Here is a 14,712-nt window from a genome sequence, read left to right as displayed (position 1 = left end):
GATTAAAAAAACAAGATGGAGGGAGAGATGAAAGGCTGCAGATGTCAGTGCTAATCAGGGGAGTTAAAACTGCTATTTGTGAACTGGGACGGTTGTTAAAGTGGGTAGAAAGTGCGTGCAGTGTGAGTGTTTTTTTAAATACGTTTTTCCTCACTTCAAAACACCTCCTTCCCGCAGCCTCTGTTGATAAACTCCCTCTCATGCATCTCCTCAAACTAACGCCATGTTTGATTCTCCACCGCGCTCTGTAACTGTGCTGGCAGCAGGTCAGGCAAACACGGTGCGACTGGAGAGAAATATTAAAAGTTTAAGTTTAGTCCCCAGTGATATGGCTTCGTTTCCGTAAAGGAAGATGCCATTTGAGGAAGTGATGAAAGCAGCATTAGCAATTAGCAACACCAGAGTGAATATTTCTTGGGTTTTGCAGAAAGTCGGCCAATAAGACACATCATTATTGATTTACCAGCCGGTGCTTTTTCATTCTGAAGCAAAATATAATAATAAACTGCTCCTCATCATGTCATTTTTGTCAGTAACTTAGTCCTTAAAGGGTTATTTCCTTAAAACAAGTGAAGAAAGAGTGTCAGTTTACTCTGCACTTCAACTCCTCTCATGTATTTTCTGAAACTAGATTTAATTTTTCTTGATTCTCATGGAGCAAACTGTCTTATTTTTACTTGTTTCAGTATGAAGGTAGTGAGAAGAAATAGAGGTGAGGCAGGTGTTTCTCAAAGTCCACCAAGTACAAAACATTTGTGCCCTCAGATTAGTCCGAATGGCTTTTTAATTGTACAGTATTCTTTTTGTTTGACACCAGGGTGTAAACAGATGGTTTGGTTATTCAGTGTTTTAAGATGCAGATGGTCATTTCTATGATCTTCTTATATTGAAAACATGTTTAAACATGTTCTCACTGCACCAGCAAAGTTTTTCACTTATTTTAAGATTTAAATTGTTTTAGAGATTTTTTTTTTATTATGTTCATGTAAAAATCAGTTTTGGTTTTAACTTACTTCATAAGATGGAGATGCTGTTTGCAGTGTAATTATTTAATGTGGTTATTAGAAGCCGTATGTATCAACTTTATATCACTCAGCAGGCCCAATGCAATTCTGTCAACTTTGATAATGCAGGGAGTTGTTAAAGTTCCTCTGACTGCAGAGCTTGACATTTGTTCAGGCAAGAATGAGCACAAAACCAGCACAGGTGTTGAGCCACAGCATGGCGAGAGAGGAGGGGAAAGGAGAGGGGAAAAAAAACAAAGATCTACTTTCAAACTAAATCAAGCAGAAGGAATGTCCTGAGTGTGTACAGAGATGGACGGGAGCCCATGCAATATTAAAGCGCCATGTCTGGCAATGCCAACCGTGCCACTCCTCTCCGCGGCTCCCGCCCTCCCGGCTTCCCGGCCATCGGCTCTTCCCTCAAGGTGACACTTCAAAGCGGGCACGCAGACGTGGCAGGCCTGGCTGTCGGCATGGAGCCAGTCCCCCCTACCCCAACCCCCCCCCCCCTTCCTCCTCTTTCTCTCCCGCCCACCACCCATTCTACCCCGCTACCCCCACCACCACCACCACCACCTCAAAGACACAGCTCCTACCCCTGCTGGGCCAGGTCAGCGCCAAGATCCACACCGCTTGCCGCCTCGGGAGCCGCTGTCAAAAAATTCTTCCCCACAAGCTTAATTAATAACGGGCCATTCCTAATGCAAACCCTCTGAATCTGCAGCCTGTTTCCCTCCGATCCTATTGGTGAGTTCTGAGGCCTCGACAGAAGGCAGACAAGGAGAGGAGGGCTGGTTGGGGATGCATCCAAATCATTTGAATTTCGATGATTGGGATTCACATGCATTATTCTTCGTGCTTTATAACCTATTTTCTGTGTTGTACAGTGTGCCTGCCTGCCCGCCTGCCTGTCTGTCTGGGTGTTTTTTTTAAAGATGTCTCTCTTCTGCAGATGATTGGAGACACTCGAACCAAAGAATATGGGGCTGCTGTCCTCGGCCTGTCTGACAGGTGGGGTAGGAAAAACCTAAATGTACACACATACACACACCCAGTCTGCATCAGCTGGGTCCAGGGCCTGTAATCACCTCTCAAACCTGGAGGGAGAATTTTACAGAGCGCGCTGTGATCGATATTTGCCGATCCGTCTGCCCGTATCAACCTCAAATAAAAGCAGAGAGCAGGAGACAAGGCAGCACAGGCAGGTCGTGGGGAGGTCTGCGGCTCCCCCGTTTGATGTCTGTGAAAGCGCTCATCAGTGTGTAGAACCGGCCTCATCTCGGCACGCCGGGTCACCGCCGCCTCACCCCGAGCAGCGCACGGCTGATTGTCTCGCTGTCGGGGCGAGCGGGGTTGTTGTTTTCCGAGGTGAGAGGACGGATCTTTTCCGGCAAGCTGGGTTTCGTTTTTTTAATAGGGCCCCAGCTCCGGCACCTCGCAGGCCCGCTCAGGCCGACACGCTGATGATGAGGAGGGGAACTTGTCCAAATTCTCTCCTCCTCCTCCTCCTGCCAGTCCTCAGCTCGTGTTGTTACTGTATTTTTATTCACTGCATGTGCTCCTCTGTCTCGTCTGTTGCATTCTTGATGGACCGAGCGGGGGGAAAAAGTGCAGGCTAAACAACCCCGTGTGCCTCGAGAAGCCGTGGTTAAATGGTACACAGCTCGGAAACATAAGGTCTGCAAGTGCGAGCGCAGCCACGAGAGCATTGCGGCATTTAGGGCAAGGAGCTGGTTACGTTAGCTGACACACTGATATAATTAGGTCGTAATAAATAAGAAAGGCAACGGGGAGCGAGGGCGTGTCTCAACAGTGGCCATTAGAGAAACCACATAGGTTGCATTTTGGGAAAAAAAGTCACCTGTCTACCTGGAAATACACACACTTTCTCTTTTTCCTGCTCCGTCTCACACACATTTACTCATTGTCCTACTTGCAGAGTCCTTATGAGTGTTGTTCTAAACCCCAGAAGCCCTGGCCCTTTAAGTGAGCTAACTGGGGTGGTTGTAGGCTCAAACCAACCTTAATTAGTACACTTACTGCACAGCGAGGGCAGGTACGAAGGCGAGCCTCCGCACTGCAGTTTCCCTCAGATTAAGCCTCTTTTAGACGAGGCTGTAACCTCCCACAATGATGCGGTAATTAACTTCATTAGCTTTCGATTCTCTTTTAGTTTTGGCAAAGTGGGTGAGGCTTAGTTTTGGCCTCCGTTGAGATAAGAGTCGCAGAAATCGGTTAATCTTGTCTGTCTGTGTTTTATCTCCACCAATGTTGCTGTATTTCACGCGTGCTACCTGCTGTTCATCTTGGCGACATGCATGTGCATGAGCGGGTTGTAATGAGTCAGGCATCGGGTTTTAATAAGCAGAGCTTTACCCACAGATCCTTCTGTGATTTGCATCCATGTCGGACACGAGGCGTAAAGCGGGGTGATTGATTCATGGCTCGTCCCATATTGGAGCGAGGGAGAGGGAGGAGAGAGAGACAGAGAGGAAGGCCATAGATTTATTATCAAGCTCAGCGACAAAGGGAGGAAGAGAGTGTGCATATGTTAATCCGCTGGCTGAACGATGATCAAAGACTGGAACAAGCTGAGCCCTGCTGATCGCCTCGGGGCAAACGATGCTCTCCAAGCAGCTGGGAAAGTGTGCAGACGAGGAGTAAACAGATAGTTAGAAAAATCAATAGCCGAGGTTTGGGCCGCGGCTTGGTCTGAAGGTCAAAGAAGGCTGGTGTCTGCGGTGCTCAGAGGGAAGTCTGGAAACCGGGGGCGCTTTTAGGCCAATCTAAGAGAAGTGATGTGTTTACAGCTGAGTTGTGTCCAGGCATGAAGGAAGTTCAAGCTGAGGTTATGGCTGCTCTGGTCAGTTTGGAGATAAAAAAAAACCCCACCATGAAACAAAAAGCTATTCTGGCTCTGACTCAAACATCTAAAGATTTAATTCATGGGCAATGGCATGGGTGTGTGTTTGGAGAGAGGACCTTGCATCCGCTCATTTGGGTTTCAAAGGAAGAAGGATTTTCTTTTTAGTGTCAAAACACCCTGCGTGGGACTCGTTTGTTCGTTATCTGTTGTCCCACCTTCTTCTTTAGGCTGACCCAAAGTATTCCCACAAGGCCTTTACCTCTGGTACCCACGCTGGCTGGCTGCTTTGGGAATTTGTGCCATCCCTGTGATCGCATCCTCAATGCTCAGTTTTGGTTTGAATTTTGCAATTTCCATCGTCAACACTTGCAATTCTCCTATAGGTCCTCACGTAAATATTGCAGAAAGTCGAGTGCTTTCTTTCTCATCAAAGCAGTCACCTCACAGCTTCATAGGCTCCAATAGCTGTTGAAAAATAAAAATATTATCTGTCATTGTTCTGTTCATTATAAATTCCAGTCTTTGTTTGCCTATAGCTGAATAATTAAGATGACTTAGCTTTTTACCCCCAAGCTTTGGCGTCTTTTGACTTCCTCCACTTCTGAAGCGGATTGTTTTTGTGATTAGTCATTTTGTTTAATCTGGTAATGATGGCATCCCCTCAGGCTAAATGCCTGATTTGTGCTTACCAGTTTATTTATTCATTTGTACTTTTGACGTGTTAATCTGCATAAACGGCGCAGAGCTCCACCAGGACCCCCAAACGTTTCTCTGCACCTGTCAATTACAACAAATCTAAGACACCTGGAAGCAGCCACCCTGGCCTCCGCGCCTTGATTGGGTTAGAAGTCTGCCTGTCAATCAGCCCTGATCTCCCCGGTCCTGTCAGGGAAATACTGATATTCAGCCCTTCATCTCTACTTCAAGACTGCAGCATGCATTGATCAGAACTGCCGCTAATTATGATTGATAAGAGAATGTGCAGTACCGCACAGACACAGACAGTACAGTACCACACATTGCATCTCTCTTTTTCACTCTGAGGCAGTGGTTCCTAACTTTTTTGGCTTGTGACCACCTGTCACTGGTGGTGTGTATTATATTTATTCATGAATTGCATTTATCTGAATAATTTTAGGGCTTGAAGAGATAAAATCATGCAGTAATTCACAAGAAAAAAAGCAGATTAGAGAGAAGCCTCAAAATATGTATTTAATTTTGCGTAGCTGAAAGATTTTGCTTTCCTATCCTGTTAATCTTGCTATTTACTTCTTCTGACCCGCTGCTTTAAGGGAGCTCAATTTGTAAGGCAAGCCAAAAATTGAGGATAAAGTAGAAAGTACTAAAGCTGCACAGTCTTCCAAATGTGTATTTTTTTCCTGAGATCCAAGTCTGGATCTCAGAAAAAAAATACACATATTGGTAGACAAAGTGATGATGACTAGAATTATTAGGACTTTATATAAACAGTGTGAACTTGTAAGTTACTCATACACATGACCTCTGATTTATGGCCACTGTATGTATCGTGTTGCTGTGGTACAAATTTAGCAGATCGGATTAATTGTGTCTATGTGCAGTGTAAGTTATGATGCATTTGCACTACGTAAGAGTGACAGCCGTGTCATGTCAAATAGATCAGTGGTTTCCGACTTCCGGATGAGGCTGTTAGCAGAGAGTGACGGCTCTGTGAATATCAGTTGTGTTTAGGTCTTTACAGTGCCCTGATCCTTTGGGATTTTTTTAAAATTATATCTTGAATAATAATCTAAACTTTAAAAATAACAATTTCAAGAAGGCCTCACAATCCCCCATGAAGCTTTGGCAACCCTAAGAGGGGGCCAGGACCCTGAGGCTGGGAACACCTAAATGAATTTAGCAAGGAATTACAGGAAGTAACATAAACAAATGTGTGTATGTGCAGGAACATTAATATAGAACCAGGGAATTTGGGGAAAGTGTTACCCCTATACCTCATGATGAACAAAACTGTAATCTTTGGCCCAAACTTTCCGCTAATTGCCACCAAAATCTGTTGGATGGTTTCAGAGATGCTACTAAACAAGCAGACATGCCGAAAACAGATCCCTGTGTGTTGACACTGATCACAGTTTGCAGCATATAACGACAGCATTTATATTTTTGACCTAAGAATAGTTTAACTGGATAACCAGTCTGCCATGAGAGTTGAGAACACACCAAACGACAGAAGGAACCCACTGACCTCTCGCGCTGCAGCCTGGCCATTAGCAAATCCTCCGGTATGTTGTCGGACAGTCGGAGACCTATAATTTACTGCAGCATGCCTCAGTTAGCCCTACAGCAGGCCTCTGGTTATCTGATGCAAATGTTCCCAAATGAAACGAATGGGAAATATCAACAAGCTCTGAGTAATTGCGGCTGATAAAAAATGCATGGGGGTTGTGGTGCAGGACTTGCTTCCCGCAGACGCAGAGAAGTTATCTCTCATTACCCGGACGGTGATAAAGTGCACAGACTTTGCCGTCAAGCAAAAGCAATGCATTCAGCTCCGTCTAATAAAGGCTGCTGCCTACCATACACTTGCTCGTGAAATCCATTTGCAGCCGTTTGTTACAGAGGAGAAATATTGTTACTGGCTGCAGCGATTAATTTTCTCTCTCTGTGCTTTGACGCTTGTCTCCGTAGTTAAAAACCCCTGCATATGAAGTCTGGATGTTTTATTCATTGTAAAACTTAATTTATATACAAGTAAGGATGTACACTATGTGAAGATTTCACACTAACAACCCCCACAGTACATTTAAAAAGTAGAGTCTGGTGCAATTCTTCATTGGTGTACTGGGGATTGCGATATCAGTTAGTCTTCAACTGCAACTTGTCTTTATGTGTTCCTTGCTGCGGCAGAATTCAAGACCTCAGTCCTTCTATCTGCCACCTGAATGTCAGGAGTCAGGATAAGCACTAATTCAATCTGCCATGCAAAACAGCTGTTTGGCTCCAAGAAATCTGAATAATAAAGAGGATGACACGACGGCTGTCGCTGCGAGCACAGCAGGGGATCCAAACTCCACAAACGAAAAACATGAGACTAGATTATGAGGAATGGATGAGGGTGGTTTCATGGCAAAGATGAGCAGCTTTTCTGTGCTGCCGGGAAACTTGTAGTCTGTGGAGATTTGAAAAATATTCGAAAAAGAAAAGTACATGTGGTTGGTGCCTTGAGTTAAGAAATCTGGGAAAGGTCAGCTGAAAGACGGTACCAATGTTTTTCCATGTTTTAGCCCATTTGCTGCTTTACATTAACTTACTGCCGTCTGTTTTGAAAACTAGGTCTTTTTAAAATGTTTTTCTGACCTTCCAAGCAGTTATTGGTCTCCTTTCAGCTCAGTTTGGTATTAAATCAATGGGCAGACCTCAGACTTGCTCAAGATAGATACATAATCCATCCTAGTGAATGTCATGTCAACTTTTATTTTTAACTTTTCAGAAGCAGGTTAGAATGAAGATATATCTCTTTCATGTCTCCGACGGTTAGAATCACATCGTGTTTGAACCTTTTTGCATTGAGAAATGTGTTTATAATCAAGAGAAGGTGATGACCTTATGTCGATCGGTCCACCTCTTTGGTCCAAAAATGTCCAATGCTAATGTTTATAACCATTCACCTGAAAACTAATGGCATTGCCATCAGCCCTAGCTGTACTGTGTGTTTAGTGCTAATTGTTGGCATGCTAAAATTTGCTAATTGACATAAAAACATAGATGATGAACATGATCGAAGATATATCTGCTAAACATTAGCATGTTAGCATTGTCATTGTGAACACATTAGCATGCTGCCGTTAGCATTTAGCTCAGCACTGGTTCAACTTTACAGCTTAGACTTGCTATCTTTTTGTCTGTCTTTATTACATTCATTTTACTTAAATTTTTAATGTCTTTTTTTCAAGACTCAAATATCCCAGCAGTTAATCCAAGACATAACCCCTGGTTTTCATAAATTATGTCTCAAGTCTAATGCTGCGTTCATATGGAATCAGGCAGACGGTAAACAGCAGACATACAACACTCTCTGCACGGCACAGGAAAAAGAAACAGTCCGACAGAATTAATGACATGTTGCAATGGTGTTGTCGAATGTAGCAAAGGAGCAAAAAGTGTTCACAATGACACATTAATCAACTGGATGGAGTCCAATAGCTTCCGATGTGTTTTTAAATGTATGCTGTGGAAAATGTTGGATAGTTATGTAAAGCATGAAACATGCAGAAACCACATTAATAACATTCATTGTTCTGCTCAACCTTCCCAAATTCTTTTAAAAATGTTGTCAAAAAATTATCCCCTTCTCGATGACAGATAACATTTCTGTGAACTTTGAGTTCTTCATGTTGCCCATGCAGATGAAAGGATCATCAGCAATTCAGAAAAAAACTTCACTTCTCAACTAGGGTTAATGCTTGTGGCAGTGCACTGACGTCAACAGCTGTTCTCAAACAAGCCCTTTGATGACTCATTGACAGCAGAAGCTCCCGATTGCCACTTTCACTAACTGGGGAAATGTCAGCGTCTGCGCTCAACGGAGGCTGATCACAGTCCTTCTACAGCTCCCGCCTGCCAGAACGTGGCAGTGATGAAATAGCTGTGGTGTTAATGGATGTGAGAGCAATCTTGACCCCCTCCAAAGAGCAGGCTCTCTGTCTCCATTAAAAAAGGGCCTTTACTTTGGTCTGGATCAGAGCCTCAGCTCTCTCTGTGCCACAGGGAGTAGCCAGACAAAGGTAATTGTACGCCTCCTCTGCCCCTCCACCTCCGCGTCAGGACCCAGGGGAGTGCCTGTGGAGGACACGGATTTTGAAATTGAGAGAAAACACACACAGACAAGTAATGATTAGGTTATTAGCACTGAGGTGACTAATTACCTAATTGTACTGTCAAAAGGGGGAGCAGGAGGGGGAGCTGGGCTGCAAGGTGAGGAGAGGAGAAGGGAGCAGAGGTGGAGTGTTTGGAGAGACTCCCCAGGCTGGGCTGTAGGGGTGGGTCCCTCACTACGTCTCTCTTTCCCCGCGGCATCCCCCCAGCCTGCTGTTCAGGTCCCGGTGACATCTGCTCGGAGCACGGCGTGTCCTCCCTCCGCCCCCCTCAGAGGCCGAAGTCATCGCCCCCCCTCCACACCCCTGCATGCCTCCCTGTGCAGATGTTGCAGTCCCTGGGTCCTGCCTGCGTGGAGAGCGTCAGGCCTGTTTGATGTGTGATGAAACAGAATCAAGCGAGCCACTCGGGGGCTCTGGGAGCAAAGGGGGTAGAAGGGGCGAAGCAGGGTACCAGGGAAGATAGGAGTGGTGGAGGGGGAGGAGGGGAGGTGGGGAAGAGTACAGGGAGGAAGGGATGTTGGGATAAGTCTCATTACAATATCAATCAGAGGCCGGGCACAGAGCACAGGGTTGGGATGTCCCTGCACTGGAGGTCAGAAACCTCAGGAGGAGGATGACGGGAAGGGGAAGAGGGGAGGAAGCAAGGAGAGGAGAAATGAGGAGAGAAAAAATGAGTGAAAACGAGAAAAGAAGGGAGGAGAGGTGGAAAAACGAGATGAGAAGAAAGGAAATGAGACCCAAGGAAGACAGAGGAAACAGTTTTAAGGAGAAGAAAGAAAATGAGAGGAGAGGAAGCAAGAAAAGGTGTGGAGGAAACAAAAGGGGAAGAGAATAATGAGAGAGGACAGGGCAAGAGGAAAGTAAACCAGAGGAGAGGAAAGATGTTTTGAAATAAGAGAGGAAAGAAGACAGAAGATGGAAGAAAAACAGATAAGAGGAGACAAAATGAGATGAGAGGAAAGAAACAAGATAAAAGTGGAGGAAACATCAGGGGAGGAGATGAAAGTCAGTGAGAGGAGACAGGGTGAGAGGGACAGAGGGGAGGAGAGGGAGCATGAGGAGGAAATGGGAGAGAAGAGGAGACAAAATGAGATGAGCAAGGAAAAAGGAAGGGAAGAGGAAATGAAATTAAAAGAAACAGATTAGGAGGAGAGTAAAGTAGATGAGAAAAGTAATGATGAAATTAAGAAACAACACGCAAAGCAAGAAGATAGGAAAAAGGAAGTAGAGATGTGAGAGAAGAGGAAGCAACATTTGAAGGAGATGCGATTAAAGGACAGGAAAAAAGGAAGAGAGGACAAAAAACAGAATAAAGATGGAAGTCGATGGGGGACAAAATAAGATGAGAGAAAAGAAAAGGAGGAGAGGAAGCAAGAAGAGAGAGAAGGAAATAGGAATCAAGAGGAAGCAAAAGGTAGTAGATGAAGATGGGAGAAGAATAAATGAGAAACAAGAAAGGAAATGAGATAAAGAGGAAGAAAAAGGAGATGAGACACGTAGGTGGGAGATCACAAGTGAAGGAAACGAGAGAATGCAAGAGGAAGGCAAAGGAAAGAAAACAGCCGAGGTGGAAAGTAGATGAGATGAGAAAAAAGGAAATGAGAGGAGAATAAACAAGTGGAAATGTAGGAAAGGAAAGTGGACGAGAGGAGAATAGAAGGAGGTAAAGGAAGAGGAAATTAGAAAGAGAGGACATTTGGAAAGGAAATAGATGAATCAAAAGGGGAGAAGAGGAAGTACATGAGAAAGGACAGCGTGCAAGTAAAGGAGCCCATAGCAGAGAAGAGGAAATGACAGTAGGGGAGAGGAAGTACTTTATATAGTAAGTAGATGAGGGGAAGGGAAATAAGATTAAAAGAGACTAAACAAAAGTGAAGGAAAGGAAAGTAAATCAGAGAAATTGTGATAAGAGGAAGCAAGAGTAGAGGAGCTGGTCGCAGCTTTCTCTCATGTCTCCTTCCTCTCTTTCTTCCTCCAACATGGCTTCCCTCCCTCATCTCTTTGCTCTGCGCTCCTCTATATATTCCCTCATTTACTCCTGCATCTCTGCCTAATCTTGCTCCCTGTGCAGTATGTTAATTATTGTTGTGAAAGAACAGAAAGTTAATGACGACAACGAGGAGAAAGATGATGATGATGATGATGATGATGCGGTTATGATTACCACTTAGTGCGGGCAGCACCGTGCCACGTAGAGAAAAGTTTAACGGCAGGAAGTGGGTGAAGAAGCGCTAACAGGGGATCAGGTGAAGCGATGGATAGGTTAGCAGTTAAAGATCAAAGTGAAAAACAAAGGCGGATTTCAAACGGGCCCAGAGAGCTTGGCAACAGACCCGCGGCTCCTCTGATAATACTTAGATCTATAAATGTTTCTTTTTTTATTTATTTATTTTCTTATTTATTTTTAAAATTATTCATCGCCATAATAATTTGGGCCTAACAAGCACTTGAGGGAGACGGCTTCCTTTTGCATCTCTCTCCCCCATTTCTTTAGTTCCCCGCTCCGTGGTGCTGGGAGCTCGGGGATTTGGGGGCACTATTAGAGAGAATTTCTTTTATTTGCTGCTAATGAATGATATGCATGATACTATTTTCTTTTTTCTTGTGTACTTTGTGGGGGTAACTGCGAGGATTGGGGCAGGAGCTGGAGAATTGGACTCTTTTTCAAGGCTTTGTTCATTTAACCCTCTTCTCGCCTTCCGAGAGAGTGCACGAGGTTGTTATCGTCACTTTGCCGGATTTCCAATTCAAATATGCAATCATACTTCACTTGACACCAGCCTGATATGGCATAGTTTGACTTTGTTTTTCTATTTTCAGTCACAGTGTATGTTTATGAAATATGGGTTAACTGGTCTGTAGATACAGGAGAGGCACAGCAGGTCTGTAAACATCTCTGCCACCGAGAGAAATAACTGCACATTTATTGTTCTTGATTCTTTAAAGGGTTCCAACTGTTTTTTTAATGCCCATACAGTGCGAAACAGCAATTTACTCCACGTAATGGTGGGCTGACGATGCACAGTTTTATTAATCTTCTATGTGAAGTTAACTCACGCTACACATTTTAATCTGCGTCTCTGCACTCCCAAAACATACCACTTTTAATGTCACACCATATGGATGAATTCATTGTGTTGTTTGATGGCCTGTTTAGGCTTATAGAGTTGTATGGACTTGACTTGCGTTGATTGTGCTACGACTGAAACAATCACTTGTCTTTCTTTTTTCCAGTGTTATCATTTCAATATATGTAATTGATACTTTGCAGCATCTTATGAGCCTAAGTTGTGAGTCGGTGTGCAGGCATGTTTTCCTCTGCTATGGGATTGTTTGATACACCAGGGCCGCCCATAAGGGGGGGGGGGGGGACTCTTTCTGGGGACCAGGCACTAGTGGGGCCCTGGAGGCAGCAATAACCATGTTTATCGTATAAATACAGTATAAGCAATGATAACCACATATTATTTTGAACCAAAATATTCACTATCACTTATTAAAACAACAGAAAAAGCATTGTATATATTGTTGCTTTAGTAAAATGTCACTGGCTTCATAATGAAACCCCCTCTCCTCTCCTTTTTTGTTTTTATTATGTACCCCCCGGTTGGGGCACACACTGACTGGCACACATAGCTGTCAATCATTACGTAAAATCCCCTTTTTATGGCATCAAACTAAACTTATCAGAAAAAAACAACACTTGAACAAACATCAGCATGCTAAGAACTATCTGAAATAACAGTAGCTGTCTTTGGGAAAAATCTATTTGACGTACTTCGATTGTTCAGTTTGACCCATGTCCGTTCCACTATCATAAAGGGAGCGGGGTTTATGACTCATACTGCAGCCAGCCACCAGGGGGTGATTGAGATGTTTTGGCTTCACTTTAAGGGAGCTGCCATGTCCTTATTATATACAGTCTGTAATCTAAACTGGGAAAGAGAACACACACATGCGTTGGCATGAGTGAAGCAGATGTGGGGAGGGCCCATTCACTGGACCTTTTAGGGGCCCACCCATTTCTGTGGGGAGGCCTAGGATACACACCACTGATACTACTGATACTACTTTTTGAGAAGCGTTAATTCAACAGCACAAACATTTTCACAATGTCATGCTTGACTAAGTGTATGAGTTAAGCATCTGTTTCTACACTGCAAAAACTGTTTGTCTTGTTAACTTTGCTACAGAAGTGCATTACATCCACAAAAGAAACAAAAACTAGAGATTCCTTTTCATTATTACAATGTCTGTGACATATAGTTATGTAAAACCAGTGTCTAGAAAGTTAGTTTTGAAATGTAATAGATTACAGATTACTAGTTACCCTGTTGAAAATGTAATAAGTAATGTATCTATTTTAATTATGTCGTCAAAGTAATGCAACTTAATACATTTAATGACTTTTTGATTACTTCTCTAACAAATCTTTTGACCAGGCATTAAACCTGAAAAGTCCTAAAAACATATTAAACCCGGCAGAGTAAACCTCACAACAGTACTCAACACTGATAACTGTCAAAATTGTATTAAAAGTTATTCAGCATAATGAAGAATATAGACTGTTATATTAAAGGTATGCTATGTGGGATTGTTGGTAACTGTAAACATGCTCACCAGCGAAAGTAAAAGTAAAAGCCAACCCCAGATTCACTTTTGTTTCGCTGTGTCTTCTGGATGCCTGATGCTTACAGTCGGGCACCTGATTGCTACCCTTTTAGCTCAGCCTCACCTGAGCTCTATCGGGGTCCATAAACATCCCAAACACAGAAAATAAGAAGAAATTAAGAAAATACAGGCAGAGGACAGAGTCTCTGTAGAAAAATACACCATCACACACGGTGTCAGTGTATTCTTACCGGTAATTAGTGATGATTGAGAGGGATTACCTCTCTATGAGGCTATACATTGTTAGGAAAATCCTGCATGGCATACCTCTAATAAAATTCTAAGCATACTGCCATTTAGTTGAGTGCAGTTTTCCTTGTTTCCAGAATTTCTAGCAACCCGTGTTACTGTTTAGAAACAAAATAGGCAAGTCATAACAAAAAAGACAGTTTTGGGGGTCCATAAAAAAACAAATGACTTGTTAAATCTGATACTTTCACAGTGTATTCTCCTGCTGCCTTATTGTATAAAGTATTTATTTTGCTGTTTGTGCAAAGATGTTGATATTCACTGGGGAAACACTGACCTTCACCTCTCTATGCAGGAAATGATGCAGATACCTTTTAAAGTGTCGTCTCGGTAGACTTCTGGAACAGCCATGCGCATGCATACATAGACAAACAGAGACGCATAAACTATTTTGCCTGCAGTGATGGCTGCAGTGCTATATTCCAAATGTTAAAACAGCAGCACACAACAGTGTGCTCTGTGCCGGCGTAAACATGGCCTGATAATGACCTCCCTTCTGAGTGGGGAGAGCTGCCCCTTCTCGGCTATCCCTCCTCTCCTCTCCTCTCCTTCTTCTTCTTTGGTGTGATGTGTGCGTCGACCCGGGCCCCGAAAAACTTTGAAGTTGCCTCTCTGCCACCTTCTGCCTAAATCGGCAGCTTCAGATGGGAGTTGATGGAGGCGCTATTGTCTCCCTTTGGAGCGCTCTGCAGGAGAGGTGGTGTGATGAATGTTTGAGCAGCGGTGATAAAGCTGCACTTTTCCCATGCTGAGAGTCATGCCAGAGGCTTCACACGCCTCGCCGGTCAGGAGGGGAGACTCCAGGCCGGGCCGCCCTGATCTTTACCTCCTACAGTGGGCTATATGGATGGGGCTTCTGGGAGCTGTGGGGCTAAAGGTCGACTGTGTAAGTACAGAGCAGCTCCACAACACAGCTGAGAGAAAAGCCTTGTGTGTGTTCATGTTCAGATTCACATTGATGACTGCCCTTTTTTCTCTTTTACACACACAGCACAAAAATAAACTTTGTACTAATATGTGTGGACGCAGAGGGCTCGTGTTGATGTTTAATTCAACCCTGTAAATG

Source organism: Epinephelus moara, chromosome 9, assembly GCF_006386435.1.
Source record: "Epinephelus moara isolate mb chromosome 9, YSFRI_EMoa_1.0, whole genome shotgun sequence".
In the NCBI taxonomy this organism is placed as follows: Eukaryota; Metazoa; Chordata; class Actinopteri; order Perciformes; family Serranidae; genus Epinephelus; species Epinephelus moara.
The sequence above is the reverse complement of the archived record's forward strand: the minus strand, read 5'-3'. Positions refer to the sequence as shown.